This window comes from Danio rerio, chromosome 8 (genome assembly GCF_052040795.2).
Source record: "Danio rerio strain M-AB ecotype USA chromosome 8, GRCz13ab, whole genome shotgun sequence".
NCBI classification, from domain to species: domain Eukaryota; kingdom Metazoa; phylum Chordata; class Actinopteri; order Cypriniformes; family Danionidae; genus Danio; species Danio rerio.
This window is the reverse complement of record NC_141028.1, coordinates 14,141,839-14,155,000: the sequence shown is the minus strand read 5'-3', so window position 1 is coordinate 14,155,000 and position 13,162 is coordinate 14,141,839. Positions and strand designations below refer to the sequence as shown.

General features: G+C 35.7%; 2 protein-coding genes across 8 annotated transcripts in view; one reads left to right on the top strand and one right to left on the bottom strand.

Annotated features, from left to right (window-relative positions):
• dab2ipa (DAB2 interacting protein a) overlaps positions 1–13,162 on the top strand; it is a 225,473-nt gene that overhangs the window by 130,977 nt on the left and 81,334 nt on the right. For 2 of the 6 annotated variants that reach the window (XM_087264342.1, XM_087264341.1), the window contains exon 1: positions 7,667–8,015. The exons of the other annotated variants lie outside the window; for them this stretch is intronic. The gene's annotated coding sequence lies outside the window, so the exon portion shown is untranslated. Of the gene's footprint in view, positions 1–7,666; positions 8,016–13,162 lie in introns of those variants that run through there. 6 annotated transcript variants of the gene reach the window in all.
• The window catches only part of LOC147842591 (uncharacterized), a 496,599-nt gene that overhangs the window by 450,743 nt on the left and 32,694 nt on the right, over positions 1–13,162 (bottom strand). The gene's annotated exons all lie outside the window — the stretch shown is intronic.

Sequence of the window (13,162 nt, the reverse complement as noted above, 5' to 3'; positions counted from 1 at the left end):
TCAGTAAGCCTGTGTTGATTATTGTACTAAACCTTTCATTAAATTTCTCAAAGTTGCAGAAGTAGCTTTGACATCTACAGAAAATCCCCTATATGAATAATCCTTGACATTTTTATGTAATATATTTCCATCTTAATATACATTCGATCAGTGTTTCTCAACCATGATCCTAGAGGATCGCCAACACTGCATGTTTTGGATGCCTCCTTTGTCTGTCACACCAATTACAGGTCTTTCAGTCTCTGCTGATGATCTGAATCAAGTGTGTTTGGCGAAGAAGGCATGGAAAATGTGGTGGTCCCCCAGGAACGTGGTTGAGAAACTCTGCATTAGATGAATTACATTCCAAACTCCATTGTCAAACATCAAATAAAGATGTCCTCTTATGTAAAATACACCTGTTATTCCAAACGACACGTTATTCATATGGTATGTGGCAGATACGAGAGAAGGCCAGCCATATCTGCATCATCACATTCATAATTATTTGAATGATCTGAGAGGTCAGCAAGAGAAGTCAGGCCCAATATTCATTCAGCTTAGATGCACCAGGGAGCTCATATTTGAGGAATGCGGATTAATATTAAAGGACTTCCACAACTCTATAAGACAGGTGCGCGACCATTAGGTGAAGCTGCAAGATGACAAGTAATTGCTCTTAGCTTGCTTTCACACACACACACACACACAGGCGTAAAGCAGAGCGAATGACACTGGGAAATGAATCACAGGCTCGCTGTAGGGGAAAGCTGTGCGTGGTGGAGAATGGCGAGAGCATATGTCATTAATTTGTCTGCCGAGTGACTCGCACATATTCGATATGTTATGTTAAAGGTTGAGTTTGGAGGAGAGCCAAGCGACTGATAGGAAATTCCTCTTTCTTTCAGTGCTGCAGGTTTGCAGGTCTTCGCTATATTGTGTGCTTTTAATATGGTTTGTGTTCTTGAATCTGTCTATCAACACCCAGAGCCAGCTAGGGTTTGACAATTGCTGTGTTCAAGTGTTGAATAGTGAAAGTAAAGGCATTTAATTTGTAAAATTTCAAATAAGTGAGATTATTTTTAACTTTCTTTTCATCGAAGTATCAAAGAAGAGTCTAGCCTTTATTCTGGCCAAGGTTTTTATTTGTATTGTTCTATGGAACTGTTTTATGATGGTTATTATGCTGCTGCTTTGATAGCATTAAGCACAGTTTCGTAGAGGTAGTTTAATGAATGGTTATTATTGCATTTGTCTTACTGATTTGATCTCCTCTGCAATATTTATTTAATTCATTATTTGACAGTTATTCAGAAAATATTATATTCAAAAAAACTGCTCCAGATTTAGCTACAAAACTAAATTTTATCTGTCCTTCAGCAGGAGAATACAAAGACAAATTCTGTAAGAAAAACTCAATATAATACTAAACGGTAACACTTTCGAGTAATGGTCCATTAATTAATGTTAGTTAATTAACATTATTTAAGTATGAATAATATTGTAAAGCATTTATTAATCATAGTTCAATATTAACTAATGCATTATTAACATTAGTTAATGCACTTTGATTTTCACTTTATTTATTTATTATAACTAACATCATAAAAGTCTAATCTTGTTTTTTTTTTTTTCTTTTACTTTACACAGTGATGAAGCTATACTTCACCCATCATCTGGGGTTTCTTCTTAGCAGCAAATAAAAGGAAACCTCCTTTTGACCCCAAACCCAAAAGCTCCCTATAAAAAATGAAATGTAATATTGTAGTAGTTAAACAAATAGAAAGAAAAGAACAATTTTGTTTTAAATGCAACTTAGTTTCAATGATTTTTTAAGTTTTCTTTTTTTTTTTCTGAAAGAAATGTGTCCAAGATCTGCTTGATGTGACTGTCACCTGCCTTTTTAGTGGATATAAAAGCTGGAATTAATGTTTGACAGAAATGGGCTCATGAAGGAATAATGGAAAGGGGGTACAATTACATTTAACCTTTTTTTTTAAAGCACAAATTTTCCAGTACCAATTAAGCTCTTATATTCTCAGCTATAAATGTACCAATCTCCTGGGTGATTTGTTTTGCGCTATTCGAATCTGTAGGAAGTACCTGTCTGAATGCCACAGGGATAGTTGTTTGTAATGTGCATCATCCTAGTTTTTGTCTAGTTGTAGTTATTGACACACTGGCGTAAATGAGTTGACAAGTTTGAAGTATTGCCGCATGCCTGTAAAAGCAGTTTTTATTTTTTTAAGCTATATTTTTTTCAATTGTCTACAAAACAAACCACTGTTATATAACAACTTGCCTAATTACCCTAACCTGCCTAGTTAAGCATTTAAATTCCCCTTTAAGCTGTATAGAAGTGTCTTGAAAAATATCTAGTCAAATATTACTTACTGTCATTATGGCAAAGATAAACAAAAAAAGTTATTAGAAATGAGTTATTAAAACTATTATGTTTAGAAATGTGTTGAAAAAAATCTTCACTCTGTTAAACAGAAAATGGGGAAAAAAATAGGCAATAATTCAGGGGGGCTAATAATTCTGACTTCAACTGTATATATTTACATTTCATCTCCTTGAAAAAAATTGATGGCAGTCTGTCAGTTTTAGTTGAAGAGTTGCCAGATGTTGTTAAGAAAAGCAAATTAAGTTCCCTAATCTTCCCTGTCCTGTACCTTGGCACGAGTATACAAAAACATAATATAATATTATAAACAATACAATAAAAGAAATAAATCCCCCACACACAAATAAAATAAGAAGTACAAACTGCCAAACAGAAACAACAATACAAATTTCCAAAAATATTCCCTTAAAGTGCTGTAAATTATCCCCTTCAAAAAATAAATGAAAAAATACAAGATTTCTGCCTGTCAAATTAAGTCAAAATTGAGTTAAATGAGTAGATAAAACCAGTTGTTGTACCAACACAAAACCTGCAAACATTTTTTATTATTATTTAAAAGAAAACACATTGGGAAATATCCTGTTTTTTACACATAATTCAAATATACAAAACAGTTTTATTAGTTGTCTCAAGCTTTATATAAACCAAAATAGTACCAAAAACTCAGATTTGGCAACATGGTGAAGAGGAGACAACCTCTATTTAAAAGCTCTTTCACTGCAAGCGACATGAATTTATTCAGAAATGTGATTTTAAAGCATTTTCATTCATAAAATGAACATTTTTTTTTTAACATTTAATATTTACTACAATCTGGACTTCGTAGCCACTCAGGGAAGCTATTGTCACATCACCCCTCTGTCTCCAGCGTTAAACAAAGACATGTGACCCAATTGTTGAAAGAAATGGAACCCACTTCCATTTTTCCATCTAGAAAAGCTTTTTAACGCCTAGTGAGAGCATTGATGAAGCACTCATAGAATTTTTTTATGCTTAACGAGTGGACTTTGAAGTTGCAATGCATTCACTGACATTCATTGTTTATTAGCATGTTTAATGGATGCAGACCTTTACATGTGACTAAACGGTCGGATGTTAGAGTCTATTCAACAGCAGAGTCAATAGATGATTACAGAATGGGCCTTTATGTCTCGTATCTCCATGGGAAACAAGCTAAAAGGCAGACGCTGTTATGCAGCACATTTATATACAATGCCAAGACTGAGATGTAAAATTATGAGTAGATTCATTGTTTTGTTTTGGTTTAAGACCACTAATGAAATGCTTTTTGTGTCAGAGCAATAACCTAGTGGTTAGCACGCTGACATATAGTGCAGTAGCACTTCAGGGTGACCCGAGTTCGAATATTTCCAGTACCTTGTTGAAGGATTAAGGCAGTTCTGAAGGCAAAAGGAATTCCAACTCGGTACTGGTTGGGTGTACCTAATAAAGTGACCCATAAGTGTATAAGATAAATTTTTTTACATGCATTATTAATTATTATAATATAATTGTTTACATTTGGGGCGTGTATAAAAACAAAATCAGTCATGATCATTTATATTATATATGTTTAATAATACAATATTAGTTTATATGATATTTTATATATTTATATAAAAATTGCTGGGACATTAGGTGGTTTTATCATCTTAAATATGGAAACATTTCAAATAACTATTTCTGTTTACTAGTTGCAAATTGGACAGACTAACAATCCATATTTACTACTGGGAAACTCATATACAGTAATAAAAGTAAATTTAAAAAGTCTGTTTATTTGAAGATTTATAACCTCTAAATTTTTGATTGTCAGTGTGGTCTCTGATGTGGATTAATGTTCTTTTTATTTTTTTATTTGGATCAGTAATGGCTGAATTCAATCAGAATTGTAAGCTCAAACACTAATAGTTTTAAGTGATCTGCTTATTTTGATCGTATTATGGCTTAACTACATTTTCTTAATAGGGAGCATTAATCACTACATTTGTGTAGGTTGAGAGCTGAGCCTGATGAATTTATTCCATAATTGATTTGTTTTACATTTATTAACATTTGAGCATTTTCACAACAAATTCACAGAATAGTTTGGTAGCATGATTTAACTGAAGCATTAAAAAAGAGAAGGAAAAAAAGAAAATAAAAGAAAGGAAAAGGAAAGTTTTAAAGCTTCAAGGCAGGACACTATAGAGAGTTTTTTTTACAAGTACTGGTCCATTTTGGGTGTTTTTTAGCTGTTTGTCCTCACATAAAATGTGTAGAGAAATCATCCAAAATATGGTTTTAATAATTGAACATAATTCAGAACATTTTTATAGAGACGTTCATCCCAAGTTTTTCCACTGATACATTGTTTTATTCCTAAAAACAGGACACATTAGATCTTAGTTTTGGCAATATTTTCAAATGTCTCTGCTATAAGGCAAGACAATAACCTGTCAACACTATAGCTGAGCATTTTCTTTTTAAAACTGAAGTATACCAATGGACAATCTCAAAACTTCCTTTCATATAATTACAAACATGTGATTTAATCTTGGGCACAGAAACACCTATAAGTATAGTAAATGTACAGTAAATAGTGATCAATTGTGTACACTTATTTCTAGAACCTTTTTTTTTTTTAATGAAGTGACTTAAGTTACAGAGTGCCTCATAAAACACTATTAACTTGTGATGTGGGGATGCTGGACAACAAAGTTGAGGATTCAGATGCAGTTTTATTAAGAGAATCGTTTATTAAGTGTTAAAACAGGAACAAACAGGTGTTTGCAGAGTAATCCAAAGCATGGTTGGTAAATAGGTGAATGTTCGGTACAGACGGCAAACTATGTTAACAAAAAAAACAAAGCAAAGGTCAAACACGGCAAGGCAAGGGAAACCCATCGTAATGTTCACAAGACAGTATAACAAGACTCAGCCCAGAAGTGTGTGTGTGTGCTGTGTAAATAATCCTAGTAATCAGTCCTTGACCAGCTCCCAGATGTGTGTGTAATCAAATATATACAAACCCAATAGTTGGGTCAAAAACTGTAATTTACATTTAAAGAGCATTCTGAAAGGTCATATTTTGTTTTTGGGTGTCTCCAACAACAGGCTGATATGCTTGCAAAGTCAAAAAACACTTTCATTGTTTTATAATATGCATTTAGTTTCACCCAATAATCCAGCGACTCCTTTGTTCAACGATTAATTTGTTCCCAAATTACTCCTTAGGCAGAAGCTAATCTGTGTTGATTGGTCCAATGATGCAGTCTGTTGTGATTGGTTGATTACGTTCAGCATGAGATGGAGAGAAATGCCCACCATGGCTATGTGTAACAGATGTGTAGCTACACTGCTAAGTAGCACAGAGTATGTGACAGCCCAATGCAGGAATGCAATAAAGCAATGCAGTTAAACACCAGCATATTACTCTACTCTTATCGCTAACCCCACGTAATAACAACGACACATTCAGTATTTTGCCACAGTGGCAAAAGTTGAACTAATTTGAAAATTGACCACATCGCGCATGTGAGGAACATCTGATGCTGGCCATAGTAAAGACAAACAGCAGAGGATCGCGAGTTCAGAAACGCATTTAAATCAGTAAGGGAAGAAGCATCCGTTGCGCTTTTAACATAGTTTAGACACAATGTGTGAACAGACCATTGAGATTTAACTTGAGAGATACAGTTCAGGCACTGATCTGTAATAAAGATATGATTACAAGCCGCATGGAGCGATTACAACTTATAAGACACAGTTAAACACATATTTTGCAAACTACACAAAATGAGGCAACAATTTTATTCTCACTTACATGTTATGATCCGGAGAATGAAGAAACTGGTCCATATGAACTGTAAGAGTTACTGACAAAGTCCCTGTCAAAATCTGACAGTCCCAAACACACTGTAATAGCCTCTGCTGCTCCATTAATAACAAACGGCCAATGAGTCCCTCACTACAGCGTACTGTGGTGTTGTCATGAAAATTAACTTTATTCCCCACAACTGATTCTCCATCTGTCAGTGATCATCATCTTCGCGTCATGATCAGCCCAGTCATCCCCCATGCTCCGCTTGTGTCTGAATGGAAAGCGTGTTCACATTTTTACCGGATCTGGAACTACATATTGGGTGATATCCTATGTCAACGTCGACGCGTTCAAGCAATAGATCCAAACCCAACACGATTCATTTATTTGACTCTGAGTTAACTGTTTCATTAAAGAATCAATAGTTTTAAACACAGTGCACTTTCACATTTAAACCTCAGCTGAATGTTTTCGTTCACTTATTGCTGTTACACAGCATAGAAGGTAATTTAAAAAAAATTAAAAAAACATAATAGGGGCGCCTTAATTGAAAAAAATAATAATAATCAAACATTGGGTTTGTCCATATTTGACCCAACATTGGATAAATATCACAATTTTTGGAGGGTAGCTTGATTCTGCAATGTGGGCAGGATGTACAGCTAAAGTCAGAATTATTAGCCCCCCTTTGTAGTTTTTTCCCCCTATTTCTGTTTATTAGAGAGGAAATTTAGTTTCAACTCATTTCTAAACATAATAGTTTGTTCTGTAGACAATTTGAAAACAAATGTATATTGCTTATGGGTGCTAATAATATTAACTTAAATCCTTTCAGGCTCTAATTAAATTTTCGAAACAGGCAAAATCTATGCTTTTAACTGTTGCAAATCAGCAACGCCTGCCTTGAGAGGGTTAAAATGTTTTTTACAAATTTAAAACTGCTTTTATTCTAGTCAAAAAAAAAAACAAATATGGTTTTCTCTTGAAGAAAAAAAAAATATTATAGGAATTACCGTGGAAAATATCTTGCTCGGTTTAACTTCTTTTGGGAAATATTTGAATAAGAGAAAACAAATCACAAGATGGCTTATTTGACTGCAACTGTAGGTGCATATATTTGAAACCTAAAAAACTATATTGCGGACCAGAACAAAAAAAAAAATTGCTCAAGAACAGTAAGAGCAATAGTGTAATAACTAAGCATCGTAGAATAGTTTTTACGCATGCACTTCTCTGGTCAAGATTTACCAAGGATATACACACATATCCACATTCCCAAACACTCGTTTACCTCCAGCAAACATGCATGCCGGCTGATATTGTCCTTATTTAGGATGTGGATTTTCCCAGTTGAGTATGTCACAAAGCCACAGGACAAAGGCCATACACACACACACACACACACACACACACACACACGCTCACGGAGGGAAGGGGGCAGGGCTAGATCACACTGTTCAGCCTGCTTCCGTTGCACACAGCAGCAGTCCAGCGAGAGAAAGAGAGAGAGTAAGAGAGAGAGATCGGTTCAGCCCACGAATCTGTGGCCCACTTTAAATATGAGTGGGGGGTTTACGGCAGCTCCTCTGTGAGACTGTGACAGTTGAAACAAGGAGGCCGGAGCGAGACGGGAGAGGCGGGGCGATTGTATGTGTGTGTGTGTGTGTGTGTATGTGTGTGTATGAGCCGGCTGCGATCAGCTTGCGTGTGTCCGATGTTCCCACTGGCTCTAAGCGGCAGCAGAGGTAGCAAAATGGAGCTGTGAGCCGCTTCATCCTCATCCTCGTCTTCATCGCCAGGGGACCGGGGATCTTGACGGCATGCCTGGTGAGTATTCCATCCCTGATTCCCTGACGGGCGCGCGCTGTAGATCCAGATCTTAGTGTTACAGGAGCGCTGCATTGTGCTTGAATGGCATCTCATTACTGAGCTTCCATGCTGAAAGAATGAAAGAGGGCGAGAGAAGAGGGACGAGTCGCAGCTTTTGTGGGCATTATCAGGGCAGTAATCGATGGTAAACAGCACGCTGCTGCGGTCAGCGGGGATTGTGGCCGGTGACTGAGGTGTTGGGGTCCCTGTGAATGGATCAGGGCTTTTTAACTCCGCACAGCTTTCACCGCTCTGTCCTTTGTGTGGGAGCAGATGTACAGAAACACATGCTGGGTGATGAATATACACCGTGTCCTGTGGTCAGGTGGGTGGTGGGGGTCTTCATGAGCGTGTGCTTTTATTTAATGGCACTGTCAGGTTGTGTATTGATATAATGTGATACATTATTCCACCCTGTTACTGGGTGGCGACACGTGCTGTTTGACATCACACCATTCTCTGTGCTGGACGGGCGGATCTGATGATATGTTTGTGCAGATGCTGGGAGAGAATGTGGATTGTGTACATTTTTCCGATTTGGGTTCCTCTAAGAACCTTTCAGTGAACGCTTTCAAAATATGGGAACCATTTTATGTTTGTGTAGAGAACATATAACAATATAAACAGCTGTTTTTCTGTATAAAAAGCTTTCTGTGTAGATGCCAACAAGGAATGTTGAGTGTTGTGTACATTTTTATATATTTAAATTAGGTGGATCTTTAGGTGTGTTATTTAGCGCAAGCAAGGTGTAAATCGTTGCTTGGGAAGCTCTTTGCTGATTTATTGCAGTATTAATGATAAGTAATCAATAATTTGCTTTGTAATATTGCACTGAGAGATTCATTGAGAATATACATCAGGTCTTGCAGTCAGGTGGAGGCTGGAGGTCTTCATAAGTGTGTGCTTTTGTTGAATGGCACTGTCAGGTTGTGTATTGATGTGGTGAGATTTATTATTCCACCCTGTTACTGGGTGGCGACACGTGCTGTTTGACATCACACCATTCTCTGTGCTGGACGGACGGATCTGATGGTATCAGATGCTGGGAGAGAATGTGGATTGTGCACATTTTTCAGATTTTGATTCCCCTAAGAATCTTTCAGTGAACAGTTTTAATATAGGGGAATCATTTTATGCTTGTTTTGGAGAACATTTAACAATCTAAACAGTCTTTTTTCTGTATAAAAAGCTTTCTGTGTAGATGCCAATAAAGAATACCCAGTGTTGTGTATATTTTTATATAATTAAATTTGGTGGATCTTGTGTGTTATTTAACGCAAGCAAGGTGTAAATGTTTGCTTAGGAAGCTCTTTGCTAATTTATTGCAGTATTAATGATAATTAATCAATAATTTGCTTAATATTATTGCACTGAGAGATTTATTAAGAATATACATCAGGTCGTGTAGTCAGGTGAACGCTGGAGGTATTTAAAAGTGTGTGTGTTTTTTTTTTAACAGCACTGTCTGGTTGTGTATTGATATAATGTGAAACATTATTCCACCCTGTTACTGGGTGGCGACACGTGCTGTTTGACATCACACCATTCTCTGTGCTGGACGGGCGAATCTGATGATATGTTTGTGCTGATGCTGGGAGAGAATGTGGATTGTGTACATTTTTCCGATTTTGGTTCTCTAAGAACCTTTCAGTGAATGGTTTCAAAAAAGAGAACCATTTTATATTTGTGTGGAGAACATTTAACAATCTAAACAGCTGTTTTTCTGTATAAAAAGCTTTCTGTGTAGATGCCAATAAAGAAAACCCAGTGTTGTGTACATTATTATATATTTGAATTTGGTGGATTTTTAGGTGTGTTATTTAGAGCAAGCAAGGTGTAAATGTTTGCTTGGGAAGCTCTTTGCTGATTTATTGCAGTATTAATGATAAGTAATCAATAATTTGCTTTATATTAATCCACTGAGAGATTTATTAAGAATATACATCAGGTCTTGTAGTCAGGTGGATGCTGGAGGTCTTTATATATGTGTGTTTTTATTAAGCCGCACTGTCTGGTTGTGTATTATTATGATGTGATACATTATTCCACCCTGTTACTGGGTGGCGACACGTGCTGTTTGACATCACACCATTCTCTGTGCTGGACGGGCGGATCTGATGATATGTTTGTGCAGATGCTGGGAGAGAATATGGATTGTGTACATTTTTCCGATTTTGGTTCTCTAAGAACATTTCATTGAACTGTTTCAAAAAAAGAGAACCATTTTTTGTTTGTGTGGAGAACATTTAACAATCTAAACAGCTGTTTTTCTGTATAAAAAGCTTTCTGTGTTAATGCCAATAAAGAATACCCAGTGTTGTGTATATTTTTATATATTTAAATTTGGTGGATCTTTAGGTGTGTTATTTAGCGCAAGCAAGATGTAAATGTTTGCTTGGGAAGCTCTTTGCTGATTTATTGCAGTATTAATGATAAGTAATCAATAATTTGCTTTATATTATTGCACTGAGAGATTTATTAAGAATATACAGTGTGTCCTGCAGTCAGGTGTACGCTGGAGGTCTTCATGAGTGTGTGCTTTTAATGAACAGCAATGTCAGGTTGTGTATTGATATGATGAGATTTATTATTCCAAAAATTTTTCTTATTTTCCTATAAAGAGCATTTTGTAGAATTATAGTTGCCAGTCATTGATACCAATTATAAAAATCCAGTGCTGTGTAGTTTTGTATTTTGGTGGATGTGTATGGGTATTTTTTAGCACAAAGAAAGTGTAAATATTTGCTTGAGAAGCTCTTTGGTGAATTAATGTAGTATTTATTATAAATAATAATTAATTTTGCTTTATATTATTATTGTTTAGACATTATCAGGAACATACCCTGTGTCTTGCTGTCAGGTGGATGCTGGAGGTCTTCATGTGTGTGTGCTTTTATTGAATCAATGCTTTGATTCTCCTCATACTGTAAGCTGTAAAAAATGCTGGGTTACACACAATCCCTTCATGTTGTCCCAATGCAAATCGTATAAGTTCTAGATTCTATCACTACTACTCACGGTGCAGAGATTGAATTGGTGTCCCAGAACAAATATCTTGGAATTTGAATTGATCTTACAATTTCTTTTATTTCTCACATATACCAATTTGTTAAAAAAAACTATTGAAAGTGTTTTTTTAGGCTTAGGATTAAAAATTGGCTGATGCAACATTTATGTGGATATTGGACTACAGTGAAATTATCATTTGCATGCTTCGTCTCAGAGTCTGCATGTATTGGATACTGTTTACCATTGTGCACTAAGATTTATAACTAATTTTAAGTCCCTTACTTGTATATAGGGTACATTGGTCTGCTTAGTCCATTCGTAGGCTTAAACACTGGCATATCATTCATTCATTCATTCATTCATTCATTCATTCATTCATTCATTTTCTTTTAGGCTTAGTTAGTCCCTTTATTAATCTGGTGTTGCCACAGCAGAATGAACCACCAACCTATTTAGCATATGTTTTACACAGCGGATGTCCTTCCCGCTGCAACCCATCTCTGGGAAACATCCATTCACACTCATACACTATAGACAATTTAGCCTACCCAATTCATTTGTACCGCATGTCTTTGGACTGTGGGGGAAAACGGAGCACCCGGAGGAAACCCATGCAAACTTCTCACAGAAACACCAACTGACCCAGCCGAGGCTCAAACCAGCAACCTTCTTGCTGTGAGGCGACAGCACTACCTACTGCGCCACCATGTCGCCCCACTGGCATATCTTTGTTTACAAATCTATATAGGGTTTACTCCCATCATATCTCCAGAAATGCAGTAATAAGCTGTGTACCAGGGTATTATGGGATGCTGAATAATTGCATTGTTCGCTGAGCCTCCCAAATGTTTTTCTGATTAAAAAATGAGTGTTTTGTTCATGAGCTGACTTTTCATACATGTTAAGAGACTCTTTGGTTTAATGAGTATATTATATATTTACAGGATACACTACCTGGCAAAAGCCTTGTTGTCAATCCCAGTTGTAAGAGCCTTAAATAGCTTGACTTCTAATTGATCATTTGGAAAAGTGGCGGAATGTAGATTTTTCAGATGAATCATCTGTTGAACTGCATCCCAATCATCAAAAATACTGCAGAAGACCTATTGGAACTTGCATGGACCTAAGATTTTCACAGAAATCAGTCAAGTTTGGTGAAGGAAAAATCATGGTTTGGGGTCACAGGATATTTATTTACCGTCTCTTCCTAAAGTGCAGACTGAGATTAGAAAAAAAATGCTTTTAAATATGCAGCACCTTTTGCATGGAATTATCTACAAACAAACTTGCAGTTTAATTAATTGATTTTACTAAATGTTTTTAAATAGAGTATAAATGATTTAGAAATTGAAACATAGGCTTGTAGATGTTTTGAAAAGTTTGTTTGTCAATGTAAGATTTATGTTAATTATTAATGGTTATTTGTTTGTTGTCTGTTAGACCCATGTGACATGTATTCTGCCTAATCTTGGCCAGGATGCTCATGTAAAAGAGATTTTTTATCTCAATGTGTTTTTCCTGGTAAAATAAAGGTTATTATAATAATAATAATAATATTAATAATAATAATAATAATAATAATGATGATGATGATAATGATGATGATGGTGATAATAATAATAATAGTTAACTCAATGGTTTTTACAATTTTAAGTTGATTGAACATAAAACACAGCTGCTACACCCCCCCCCCCCCCCAAAAAAATAAAACACAAATCTCTATAATTTTGTTGTTTCAAGTCATTTTAAATAATTAGTTAGAACAAGCAGCAAAATGTTTTTGAGTGAAGTGAATTGTTTTGCTTCAAACTTATAATGCATTACATTTTTAAAATCCCTATGGGACAAATAAGTGGACGAAATCGGCCTACATCCATACCAAGCAGCTGGAAATATGAGTGGACACGAATGCACTCTATAAACAAATCATTTCAATGTATACAACCATGTAGGCTAAATAGATCATTTGCACTTTAACACAAAATGTGAGCTCACGTGTTTATACTACAGTGTAGACTATAGATGTCTACACTGTATAATGCCTACTGATTCTTATGTAATCCCATACACAGAGCATTTAAACTCATTTGCAACAC